Source organism: Rhinolophus sinicus, linkage group LG15 (assembly GCF_036562045.2).
Source record: "Rhinolophus sinicus isolate RSC01 linkage group LG15, ASM3656204v1, whole genome shotgun sequence".
Taxonomy (NCBI): domain Eukaryota; kingdom Metazoa; phylum Chordata; class Mammalia; order Chiroptera; family Rhinolophidae; genus Rhinolophus; species Rhinolophus sinicus.
The window spans coordinates 40,989,127-41,002,159 of record NC_133764.1 but is presented as its reverse complement, the minus strand read 5'-3'; the positions used below and the strand labels follow the sequence as shown (position 1 = coordinate 41,002,159).

Genomic DNA, 13,033 nt, shown 5'->3' with positions numbered 1-13,033 from the left:
GCAGGGCCACATGTCACCACAGGGACAGTAATGAAGCCAGCAAGGAGGGGCGAGGCAGACGCAATCCTGCGCCTTCCCCTCTTCCTGGCAGAGGGGGCGCCGACAGATGAAACCCAGACCCCGGGGGCAGAGGCACTCTGACAACAGGCCCCTGCAGTCTGAGAGGCCAGCTCAGCTTCTGCCAGCACCTCACCTGCTCCTGGCCGGGTTTACACCTGAAATGCTATGCTTTCAGCTGATGTCACCCTCCTACAATCTCAGAGCACTCAGGACGCCAAAACATCTCTGTCCCTGGAGTCTGCGCACTCCTTTCCATCTAAGCCCTTGCTGGTTTCCCTGTCTGGTCCCAAGCTGCCAGGCCCAGGCAGAGAACTACAGAATCAAGTGCCCCTCAGACTGCCCTGGAAGGGTAGCTCAGACAGAACAGACATCTCGCGCGTGGGGTCAGGATGCATTTGCGCCTTATTCCCCCTTTAGAGCAGAAGAGCGACCCTCCGATTTTTGAGAAACGGAGATGATGTTTCCAACAGTCGTTCCTGAGAGTGGAGAGTAGTGACGTCATCTACTGGTGGGCACAGCTGCCACGACATGTGGCCACTGCCCATTCTAGGAACAAGACACAGCATTTCAAGGCAAGCTTAAATGTTCTTCGGTGTCAAAGGCATAACTCGAAGTAAGAAAACACCCGCCTATAGCATCACAGCTCTTCAGCCATTCTGTGTAACGAACGAAGGCTGCTGGGGAAATGGCTTCACTTGCTACAGAACATGAGTCACTAATATGCCGAGAGAATAGATTGATGTAAACCAGAGCAGAGCCGTCAACTTTGGGATGGAACGTTTTCTCATTACACAGAAATATATGTTCATTACAGAAATTTTTTAACAAAGGAAAGCAGAAATGTCAGCCCACAGTGCTCATGTGCAGACACAGGAGCCTCTTCCCCGCTTGGTGGTGTCTGGAATGCAGACATGCACCCGGCACAACACACACACACACACACACACACACACACACCCATACTTCTAACCAGCAGATCACGCTGCACACACTGTTCTTTTAACTTTTCCTGCTAAATATGGAAACTTCATTCTATGTGGATAAATACGCTTGAGTGGCTATATGGTACGTCCTTGACCACAGTGTAATTTACATAATCTAAATGCCGAAATAGACTAATTAGTGCAATTAAAAAGCCTGTTTCAGTTTGACTTGCAGATTTTCCCAACCTCCAATTAATGGCTTTTTCTTGGCCTTGAATAGAGCTTAGTGGTTAAAAACACTGGCAAGGAAGCTGGACGCGGGTTCAAATCTCAGCCCTACCGTTTCCAAGCTCTGCCCCTTTGGATCAACACCCTCCAAGCCTCAACTCTCACCTAGAACAGGGGCCAGAATCAATCCAACGGGACGCACAGGAAGATGCGCGCAGGAGCGGGAGCCGGGCCGGCCTGCGTCCCCTCACACGGCAGCTGCTGTCCCCCCACCACCTGCAGGAAGAAGTCCACCCACCCACCCCCGCTGGGGAGCCGGACCATGGCAACATTTTAAATTTTAAACTTACAGGGAAATTATTTCTTACTTTATGGTAAAGTAAACATCCTTCCTAAGACTGCAGGTATGAGGAAACATTTCTTTAACAAAATCACTATTATGGTCTGGCTTTCTCCTGAGGGATTTTAAAGAAAATGAAATCAACACTTCACACAGTATAAGACCACTGAAGAATTTCTTATTTCCTGACTCTAAGTATAGACCCTAACACATGACTAAGAATAGCCAAGAGAGACTCATTGAGAATGAATGCGTGTGACTTTCATGTTATTTTACACTCGAGATAATTTAGAAATATTTTCATACTCTTTTTAAAAAACGAGACAATTTGATTTTATTCAAATGTCACATCACTAAATCCAAGAAAAAGAACTGCTGCTATTTCATACTCAATGAAGAAATAAGAATTAAAAGAATTACAATTTCCACTCAAAAGAACTGGTCCTCGGGAGTGACATGAGCCAGGCGGCCCCGTAGGAAGCGCCAAGCTCCTCTCATTGCCTCACCCCAGCACCCTCCCCCAAACCGTGGAAAACAAGCAGAAACTGTCCGAACCAATTGGTGAAAACTCTGCAAAGCCGTCTGAAGTCTGCAGTCAGCAGGTGCTGAACTGGGAAGAGGGACCGCGGAGGGTGGGCAGGTTTTAGATCCCGCTGCCTCTGCCCACCCCTGTGGGACAGCAATGGGCCTCTTTAAAACACCACGTATGCACTCAAAACGCTATTATATTCTGAAAACACAACAGTGAGTCTCCAATTTACTTGTTTAGGGTTTTCTGTGTCCCATCTGTTTGAGAGTCAAAAGACGAGTTTCACACCGCCGATTACAGTCACGAATCACTCGACGACAGGATTCCTCCTGAGAAATGCGGCGTCAGGCGATTTCGTCGTCGTGCGAACGTCAGGGGCACGTACACACCTGGACAGTGCCGCCCACTGCACACCTGGGCTGGATGGCACAGCCCGAGGCTCCTGGGCTACCAGCCTGTCCAGCACGTTACTGTACTGAGTACTGTCGGCACCTGTAACACAGTGGTGAGTGCCTGTGCGTCTAGAGAGACCTAAACACAGCACAGGTGGAGTGAGAACACGGATAAAAGGTAAGAAACGGTCCGCCTGTGTGTGCAGGACACTTGCCGAGGAGCCTGCAGGACGGGTCGTCGCTGAATCAGGGAGCGAGCAGGGGCTGCCACAGCCACGGACACGGCTGCCCACGGCCGTGCACTTTATACACACTGCGCTCGGCCTCCACGAATTTATGAAAAAATTTCTTTCTTCAATAAATTAACCTTAGCTTACTGTAACTTTTTTACTTTATAAACTTCAAAACTTTTTTAAACTTTCTTTTGTAATAACACTTAGCTTAAAACACATTGTACAGCTGTACAAAAATATTTTCTTTCTTTACATCCTAATTCTATAAGCTTTTTCCTACTTAAAAGTTTATTTTTTTTACTTTTTAATTTTTTGTTGTTGAAAACTACGACACAGAAACACCTTAGCACAGGCCGCCTCAGGGTCCCGGCCATCAGTACCACTGTCCCCACACCCACATCCTGTCCCACTGGAGGTCTCAGGGGCGATGACACGCATGCAGCTGTCGTCTCCTGTGACAATACTGCCTTCTTCTGGAGCACCCCCGAAGGGCCCGCCTGAGACTCTTTGAGGAGATGTCGCTCTTTTTAGAAATATGCCCAGAATGGTTTGCTGGGTTTCTTTTCTTTCTTTTTCTCCTTTTTTTTTGGGCATCGTAGGTTTGCGTGTAAGCAATAACACACCATGAACGTTCCTCTCTATTCTGAAAACCTTTCAGTGTTGGGCCGTGTTGGGGCCACATTTTCGGACTTTTTAAGGAGCTTGCTGAGGTCTACAAAGCGTCTGCTAAACGCTCACTGTGAGTGTCTTGGGGGTTCCTCTTCTTTCTCTTCTCCTGCAGTTTCCTCTTCTCTTGCCTGTTCCCGCCCCACCAACCCCTGGTTAGACGTCTCCTCAGGGACCCCTGTAGGAGCTCCCCGATGCCACCCTCATCCACACCAGGGCAAGTCGTTTGCCATCTCTGCCACAGCCCTGGTGACGTTTGCAGCCTCCTCCTCCTTGGCAAACCCTTTGAAATCACGGATGAGCCTCTTGATGTCTTTGTCCAGACGCCACTCCTAGTCCTTGGTGACATCGCCCCAAGAGCCTGAGCAAGGCTCTCGATGCTGTCAGAGAGGTGTGATCCTTCCAGAACTGCGTCCGTGTTCTCTCAGTGTCCCCTCAGGGGCAGCAACAGCCTGGCAGCGCAGTGGCCTTAAAAGCTGCTATAGCTCCCTGACCATAACTCCCTGACCCCCTGGTTGGTCAGAGGTGGTGTTTGGAAGGAGAAACACAACTGTGACATTGGGAGCAAGGTCACCCATAAGAGGAGGGTGTCCGGGAGCACTACCAACAAGAAGCAAATTTTTGAAATGCACGTCATTGTCCTCACAGCACTTCTCCATTTTGCTGGTGTAGCAGCAATTCCGGAGGGCTGCTTGGAAGCGGTGCTGTGCCGTCCGTGCCTCCTGACTGGCACTGGGTGCTGTCTGACATGTTTGAAGGCCCTGGGGTTCTCAGATCACAAAGGGTCTCAGTTTGCAGCCTGCAGCACTGCCCCCAAGCAAGACTGTCACCTGGTCCGTAAAAGCCCCGAAACCTGGCACTGACTTGGCCTCCTTCTGGAGGAAAAGTCCTTTCAGGGTCCGTTTCCAAAACAGGGAGGTTTCATCCAGATTGAATATTTGCTCTGGCGAGTAATTTTCCTCCACAATCAGCTGATCTAGAGTTTCCCAAAATTCTTCAGCTGCCTTCACATCCGCACTCACAGTCTGACCACTCACTTCCACGTCATGGAATGAATGAGGATTCTTGAATCGTTTACACCACACAGGGCAAGCAGTCAGTTCAACATTGTAGTTGGGTCCAGCCTTTTCTTTCAACTAACTTTTTGCTTTGGTCATGGTGCTCAGAGGGACACGCTCTGTGCCTGGCCTTCAGTTCAGGTCAGTAGAAATCTCTCCACGTCTGATTTTAGGCCCTTCACACTTTTACTCATCTCATTGCCTCCAATGAAGCAGAACCTTTAACAGCTTCTGTCACTTTGTTCTTATTCTTCACGATCGTACCATGATGGGATGGGACAGGCCTGACTGGCAAGTAAAACCATCACTGATGTCGCACCTTCACAGCCCTTAGTCACTGTTAACTTCATTTCCAGGTCAGTCACTGGACGTGGCCTCTTACTGGCAACATAGCAGTGATTCTGTGTACGCTGAGGGGCCGTGATGAACAAAACACGAGATTAAATCAAACACAAGGGAACACGATGCAATCAAGAGAAACACACTAAACACGAGATGTAATGCCAGTGTTAAGATGGCATACTGGTTCACAACATTTTGTAATAAGTATAAAGAGTACACTATAAAATAATGATAAAAGTACAGTAAACATAAACCAGTGATATGGTCGTTTACCATCAAGTATTGTGCACTGCACACAATCATTATGTGCTGACTTTTACACGACTGACAGCGCAGGGGTCTGTTGACACCAGCGTCCCCACAAACGCATGGGGAGTGCGCTGTGATGTCATGCCGGCCACGATGTCACTAGGCCACAGGAATCTTCAGCTCCATTGTAACCTACAGGACCACTGTCGTACATGCCACATGTGGCCTGTCACTAACTGAAATGCTATGTGACGCATGACTGTATTAGTGACAAATACACGAGAAGACAACATCTGGCAGCAGAAGTCTTTCACAGTGTGGTTGCAGTGACAGTAATGTCACACTCCCTCACACTGTCAATTATTTTCCAGGGAAACCAAGACCACAAAAAACTGGAACTCCACTAGAACAACTCAATGTCTTTTTCCCATTAATCATAGATGTTCTCAGAGTAATTTTACCAACCTCACGAAAGCCAGTGGACATGCCTGAGTACATATTCCAAGGGAGAGAACCTCAGGCTACTCCCTACAGTACTGAGACCAACCTGCTAACAACTCAGGGAAGATTTAGGACCGCATTCTGGGTTTTTCTGAAGCTGCAGAGGAGTGGCCCCACACCAGGTCTCTCTACCTCGGGCCGTGTCAGAAAGGTGCCCACCACACGCTTTGCAGCAAATGCTTTGGTCACTTAAAGGTCCTAATCAAGGACCACCCATTGGGCTGAGAGTGATGTCCAACTGCTACCAACTGCCAGATCACACTCTACTGCACAGGCCTCTAGCACCCCACCACGGAGCTTGGGGCTGGACCCTTCACTCTTGGGGGGCTGTCCTGTGCATTGGAGGGCATTTAGCAGCGTCCCTGGCCCTGACCCACTAGACGCCAGAAGTACCTCCCCCTGTTGTGCCAACCTAACGTGTCTCCAGATATGGCCAAACATCGCGGGAAGGGAGAGGGTGCCCCAGTGAGACCCACTGTTCTGCAGTTAGTCCTCACTTATACGCTCTGCGACTTTGAGCGAAACAACGTATAACTAAACCGACTGTACCCCAGCCTAAGTGATATAAGCAAGAGTTAAGCTCCTAGGGCAACTCATCAACGTTACATCGAAACGGTATTATCTGAGAACCTGCTATGCTCTGATACCTCTCACTGAAGAAGACACACAAGCATTCTGTCCCAAATGACAAACTGCAGCAAAACCAAATGTCTAAACTCTGTGGAAGTCTCAGCAGAGCTCCTTCCCGGTCCCCAGCCAAGGAGCGGGGTGCCCGGGACCAAACACACACCCTAGAAACTGATGCGTGTGAGTTTCTGAAAAGCGCTGCCTCATGTCCCCACGGCCACTTCCTTGTCGCGGGGCTCACACTGCTTCAAATCACAGAAGTGACAACGTGTGCCTTAAACATGCTGGTGTGTTAGGTTTCATTAACAAATTCAAAAATCCTCATTAGGAACTGGGACTGGAAGTGTGGGAGTCGGCTTCCTATGTTATCATTAAGATATTGTAAACTACTCCAAAACCCAGACATGAAAGAAAACAGGAGCCACACAAAAATGTTAAACAGATAAGAATACTATCCAAAATGATAACTGCTTTCATTCAAAGCTTCCTTATTTTAGAAACCCCTTTTTTCATTTTCCAAAAAAACCCACCTTTATCCTCAGCAAAGCAAGAATTGTTCCAATGTCACAATGGAAAAATCTGCTGTTACTATAACAGCCTCACCTTCTGGAATATTTCCACCAATTACGCATGAAACTATGCTGTGCTTCTGCAACTAGATGGGACTTGCTGGTAAGTGGGGGCATCAATGGGGGAGCCACATCTGACTAGAACCAGCACGTGAGACACCCAGGTACCAGCACCGTCCTAAACCAGTCACCTGGCGCACACATTCTGGACATGTACCACGTGACGATGGCTCTGTGCCATTTCTGGGTGGCACAGACATACAGAGGACCTGGACCCCATGGAGGAGCCGAGAGACAAGCGGAGTTACAGCACGAGGCCAGGAAAAGGGAGCGATCTATCTTCCCGACCCTGACAGCAGAAGCGGCTGCGAACAGGCTGGTCACCAGAACGGCTGTGACCTCCACTCCTAGGGGCCCTGAGCACCCACGCTCACCTGCAGGCCTGCAGGGGACCCCGGCTTCAGGTCCTCGCTGCCTCCCAGAAAGAAACCATGACCCATTTCAAAAGTACAGGTCTGACAATTAAGTTCGCGAACTCATTGCAGTAATGTCGCTGACCTTTTTTTGATATCAGAGGGATTATTCATTACGAATTTGTACCAACTGGACAAGTTTACTATTTGGAGGTAATGAAAAGGCTGCATGAAGCAGTTACACGACCTGTACTTTCCACCAACAATTCATGGCTCTTGCATCACGACAATGCACCAGCTCACACAGCACTGTCTGTGAGGGAGTTTTTAGCCAGGAAACAAATGACTGTATTGGAACACCCTCCCTACTCACCTGATCTGGCCCCCATGACTTCTTTCTTTACCCAAAGATAAAGGAAATATTGAAAGGAAGACATTTTGATGACATTCAGGACATCAAGGGTAATACGACGACAGCTCTGATGGCCATTCCAGAAAAAGAGTTCCAAAATGGCTTTGAAGGGTGGACTAGGCACTGGCGTCGGTGCATAGCTTCCCAAGGGGAGGACTTCGAAGGTGACCATAGTGATATTCAGCAATGAGGTGTGTAGCACTGTTTATAGGGTGAGTTTGCGACCTTAATCATCCGACCTCATGTTGTGGCTCATTACACTTCAGTGAAAAGCAGTTTGGAAAGAAAAACAGCACATGGTCAATCATAGTTCTTTGACTGATGGCATCAATGAACAAATATGCTTCAAATCAGAACCTTTGCTGACGGCCCAAGGCAGGGGCCCTTCCCCTTTTCCTCTGAAGCAGGATGTTTGTGGTGAAACTGACATGTTGGAAAGGAGCCTTCGGGAGGGAGGGAGGGGTACGCCCAGATGGACCTGTCCAGGCTCGGCCTGCTGGGCGACACCGACCACGTCCCAAGGCCAGTCTTTAGCCTTAGGTCCTGCTGGGGAAGGGCAACCTCCCCTGGCAGAAGGAAGCTCAGACTTCCCCCCGTACTCCAAGAGGCCCTCGATCAATTTACTGCACGCATGTGTGCACGTGGAGTTATGAGCAAGGGGACATTTCTACCCTCATGTCACATTTTCTGTCACATCAGATCCTTATGGGGCCCTCTACACCAGGACACATGTGGCCCCTGATGTCTAGCAGGGGCACAGGTGTGGTGCTAATTGTCACATGATGTCAGTTGTTATCCCCGTGTCAGAAATGAGGGAACTAAAACTCAGGCAGGTTAAGCAGCAGAGCTGGCATTTGGCCCCAGTCTGTCCGACTCCAGAACCCTCCTCGCCCTCTCCTAACAGTTAGTAAGCATACAAGCGATCCCACAGGTGACAAGTCCCATCACGCAGACTTGTTTCTCAAAATGTGTTAGAAATTCAACTTATTTTAAATCTAAGCCAAGGAGCAAACTGAGTTTTACCACTAGAAGAACTACTGAACACGAGGTGATTTTTAACACAGTACAGTAATGATTATGCTAACACAGCTGCACTGTGTTTCCAATGTCTGCAAGTCAATGATAAAAATGTATCTCAATTTGATGCATGAATGCATATTGTAGCTTTTAAAGAAAAGTACACAGTGGTCATGAAAAGCTATTCATTTGTACACTAAGCACTTTTCAAAGCACAAAGCACCTCTGCCCCTGGGCTTTGAGCACCTGCCCATGGCACGTTGCCCACCCCTGGGTCCTGGGGTCCTGCCATCAGGGATTCTGACCCTCAGCTCTGCTTACAAGCTCATCCCAGTCTCAGGTCATAAAAATGAAGGCGTTTCAACCAATCCTACAGCCCTGGAACAAGAAACCATGCCACAGACAGAGAACAAGCTGACAGCCTCCGAAAGGGAGGGGGTGGGAGGGTGGGTAAAGTGTTTAAAGTGAATGAAAAAAGAAAAATAAAATCCGCTAGGCCTCATTAGTGGCCCTGCTCGGGTCTTCAAACAAGATGCCCCATTTTACCTTCTACTGGGAACTGTCCCCTCCACACCTCGTGTGTGCCCACTCTTCGGGCCGACTGGCCTCAGCTGCATCGCTCAGTGGGTCCTACACCCACCTCCCCTGGGAATCCTGAGGTCTGCCCTCCTTACCACACCCATCCCACCCACAAACACCTTACACCCCATCTCCATCCCACTGCCCAGCCTTTCTCATCCTCCAAAATGCCCTCAGGTCACTGTCCGCTTCTCCAGGCCAGCTCCTCTCTTGGCAGCGCCGGCTTATTATCTCGCTTTCTGGTTCTGCTCTTCTCTGGGAACCTCGGTGTTGCCCCACCCCCATTTCTGAGTTCACATCTCTTGGGAGTCTCCACCTGGAAAGCTCCAGAAGCCACTGTGTGCTGGCGTCTCCAGTCCTCACCTTAGAGGATGCTATCTAACTTAATGAGTCTTCAAATGTGACATCACCAAACTTAATCTGCAAGTTAAAACATCCCACAAAGAAAGGAGGTGTTGCTGTATCACCGACTGACAGGCAGTTCAGCACAGAAACGGGCCACTTTTCTAAACCAACACAGCTACACTTTTGCACGTTCAATAGTTTAGGGCAATAATGAATTCAACTTGTTCTGCTTTTGTTTGGCTATTAGATATCACAGGATCTTATTGATCAAAAATGTTGTCAAATTCACTTGATATCTCAAGGTGTAAACAACTGTTAAGGAGTTGTTTATTTTTATTTGTAAATTATACTGTTTGCTACCATGGCAACAAGAGCAGCGACACCCCCAGGCATTCTCGCCCAACAGCCTTGCTAACACACTTGGCTGCTCACCCAGACCCCAGACCAGGTCCTCAAAGAGGGCATTCTTCAGTCTGTCATTGAGGGCCGTGCACGCTCCCCCTACCAGGCCCAGGCAACTCACACGCTCCACAGCTCACCCCAAGGGCCCTTCCAGCCCCAATTCCAACTTCTCTAGCGCCAGGCTGCCAGCCCAGCCTCACCTGCAAGGTGCCTCAACCTCCCACTTCCAGAAGCCCCGCCCATGTGGCTCTGGGCTCTCCCGTGCAGCCCACCCTACATACCACCCCCAGTCCCAATAACACCTGCACCTCCAGCCAAGTCAGACGCTCCTTTCTAGAGAGGAAAGTTGCATTTCTGTACACACAGCCCTGCATACTTGGCCAAACACCAAGGATTTCTGGAAGTCACTTGTTTTCTAGAAAACCGCAGGCCTGGCCCTCTTATACACGCTCAGCACTCCCAGCCCTACACCCGCTGGTCCACACTGGGCATGGCTCACCAACCACTGTGCAAAAGGCGCTGTACTCAGATCTCACCCAAACCATGAAATACTCATGACTGCAGCACAGTCCTCGTCTATCTCTATTCCCCCTAATTAATACATTATTTAGCATTTTAATAAAACAATGAACCGTACTTTAAGCCTGGACTACTTACGTACGCTTCCAAATGCTCTGAAAATTTTTTTCATTATTTAGAGAATACTTCATTAATGTCTGCAATCAAACCCATGTAGATAAGACCTTACGTATTTAATACAGTGTTACCCCTGTACAAATGGAAAAAATGATGCCTAACGATTCTAGACCAGTATGGGTGTTTATTTCTGTACAATGCCAACCCAACACAGTACAACTGGGATACTTTTTCCAAAGTTGACAGCACAGCTAAAGTTTCCAAAAATTCAAATTATACATATACAACTATATACTACATAATTATATAATTATATATATATATATATATATATATATATTCACACACACATAGAGAATGTCAAAAAAATGCATATACATTTTTAAAAAGGAAAACTGTATTAAAATTGTAATACTCAATATATACCGATAACAAAAGATGAATACAAGTCACGTTTGACTTTTGCAATTACAAGAGATGCTCGAAGTGGTTACCATCAGCATCCAGACACTTGTGATTACGGCGAACGACTGCTTGAGCAACATTGGCCAAAGTGTCCACTTGTACACATTTTTTTGGCATCCCCGGTGTGTGTGTGTGTGTGTGTGTGTGTGTGTGTGTGTGTGTGTAAAGACCAAGAGCAGTATGTTATGCATTAATAGCAGCCATAGCTTTTCCAGGCTCTGCAGTCATTGTGAAATTTTAATATTAACTACAAAACGTACATTCATCTTAAAATTGGAATTGGAATAAAATCATTGTCATTCAAATAACAAACCTTGGGTTGTCATTTTTTAACTCTACAGTTATTTTCAATTCAATAGGCAAATGTAAATAAGCAATATTTCAACCTCTGCCTAATTGCTCTATATTACATGCGCTTTTCTTAAACTTAGAGTTTGATTTTTTTAACTTAAAAAGAATGTGTAACATAAAGCTGAATTTAATTTCAAGAAAAAGATTTTTAAAACAATCTGTCTACATTTCGCTAGTACCAACAGTCTTTACAGTGTCTTCCGTTTACCTGTACCTGGTGCCCACTACGCTAGAAACGTGAAAATGATGCCTTACAAAAACAGAGGCGCTGCAAAGTCCCACTTATTTTAAGCTGTAAAAATATAAAAATCCCTTTGTGGAAAAAACCACTCCCCTGCCAGTTTGCGTAGAGGTTCCAGGCCCTTCAGAAGTCCAGGGCTCGGCCTTGCTGCCCGGACTCCTCCCTGCACACACGCCGGGGGGGCGCCGTCAGAGGCCGGCCCCCACCCCACTCCCTTCTTACTCATCACTTCTGCGAGGCCCACACTGCCCTCAAAACGTCTGAATTCCGCTCCTCACCAAAAGGTCAAGTTATTTCCATGCTTAGCATGTTAACACAAATGGTTTTGGCTGAATGGTAATAAGAATTTTCTTTAAAAACCTCAAAATCCTCAGAGGTAAGATACCTTTGTTGTGACATCAAGTTATTTGCAAACAACAAACTGTCATTAAAAGGCCCGTCCTATGGGTTTTACGCAGTCTAGAGCATAAATACACAGAAACAGCATTCTGGATTGAAATGCTCCCATCAAGGTTTAGGGAACAAAAGCTGTCTAAGTAACAGCACAACACACAGATACAAAAATCAAGGAATTACGAAAAGCAACAGCTCCAATCAGCATTTCCAACAAAAGCACTTAAAAATTCCAGTTTGTGACAAAGGCTCTACTGGCAACGATTGGAAAGGAGCACCTGAGGAATAATTAGCATTTCCTAGAGAGCAAGTCGTTTTTTAAGCACAATGATAACTTCATAAAACCAAAGAACCAAGTTGAACTGTTTTGCAGCAGGACTGACATTCCCCAAGAGGCCAACTCAATTAACACACCCTAAGGCTTTGTAATTATCTCTAAATAATCATCTGACTTTAAAAAGTGTGGGAATGTTAAAAGTATCCAGCTTTCCCCAAATTTTAAGGTTCTGGGCAAAGACTTAAAAATTCATCGTGCTCGAAAAGTTTTCAATTTTTAGGCTACTGAAAATAAGAGGCGGCAAAAGGAGTCCTCGTAGCTTAAGAGACACACTCCTGAAATAATTCACTACTGAAACGCGCAGAACAAAAAGGAAGTAACAGACACGCCATCCTCAACCGAGCAACGACGGCGCTCAGCTCTGGGTAAATCCGCCAACTAGAGTCGAACGTCTCGCTCAGCACTATCGACGCGCTGGTTATGGAGACGCGCAGACTCCCGGAGCACGGACCCCACCAAGCCAGGCCCACGTGCGAGGTGCTGCACCTCCGGCCTCGGAGGAGGGAGGGAGGGGCGGCCTCCGACAGGCGGTGGCGTCTGTGCCCTGATCACGAGCGGCGTGGATGAGGCCGGGACACTGGGTCACAGACGGGGACCCGGCGGGGACGATGGGTGGCCCGGTCGTCGGGCGCAGGGACGAGGCCAGGAGCTGCCCCGGCCGAGGCCGGGAGCGGGGGGCGGGCGCCGCGGGTCAGGGGCAGGGTCAGAGCGCGGGTCGGGGTCGG

General features: G+C 47.9%; 1 protein-coding gene across 1 annotated transcript in view; it reads right to left on the bottom strand.

The window, feature by feature from the left end:
- FOXK2 (forkhead box K2) overlaps positions 1–13,033 on the bottom strand; it is a 41,999-nt gene that overhangs the window by 28,519 nt on the left and 447 nt on the right.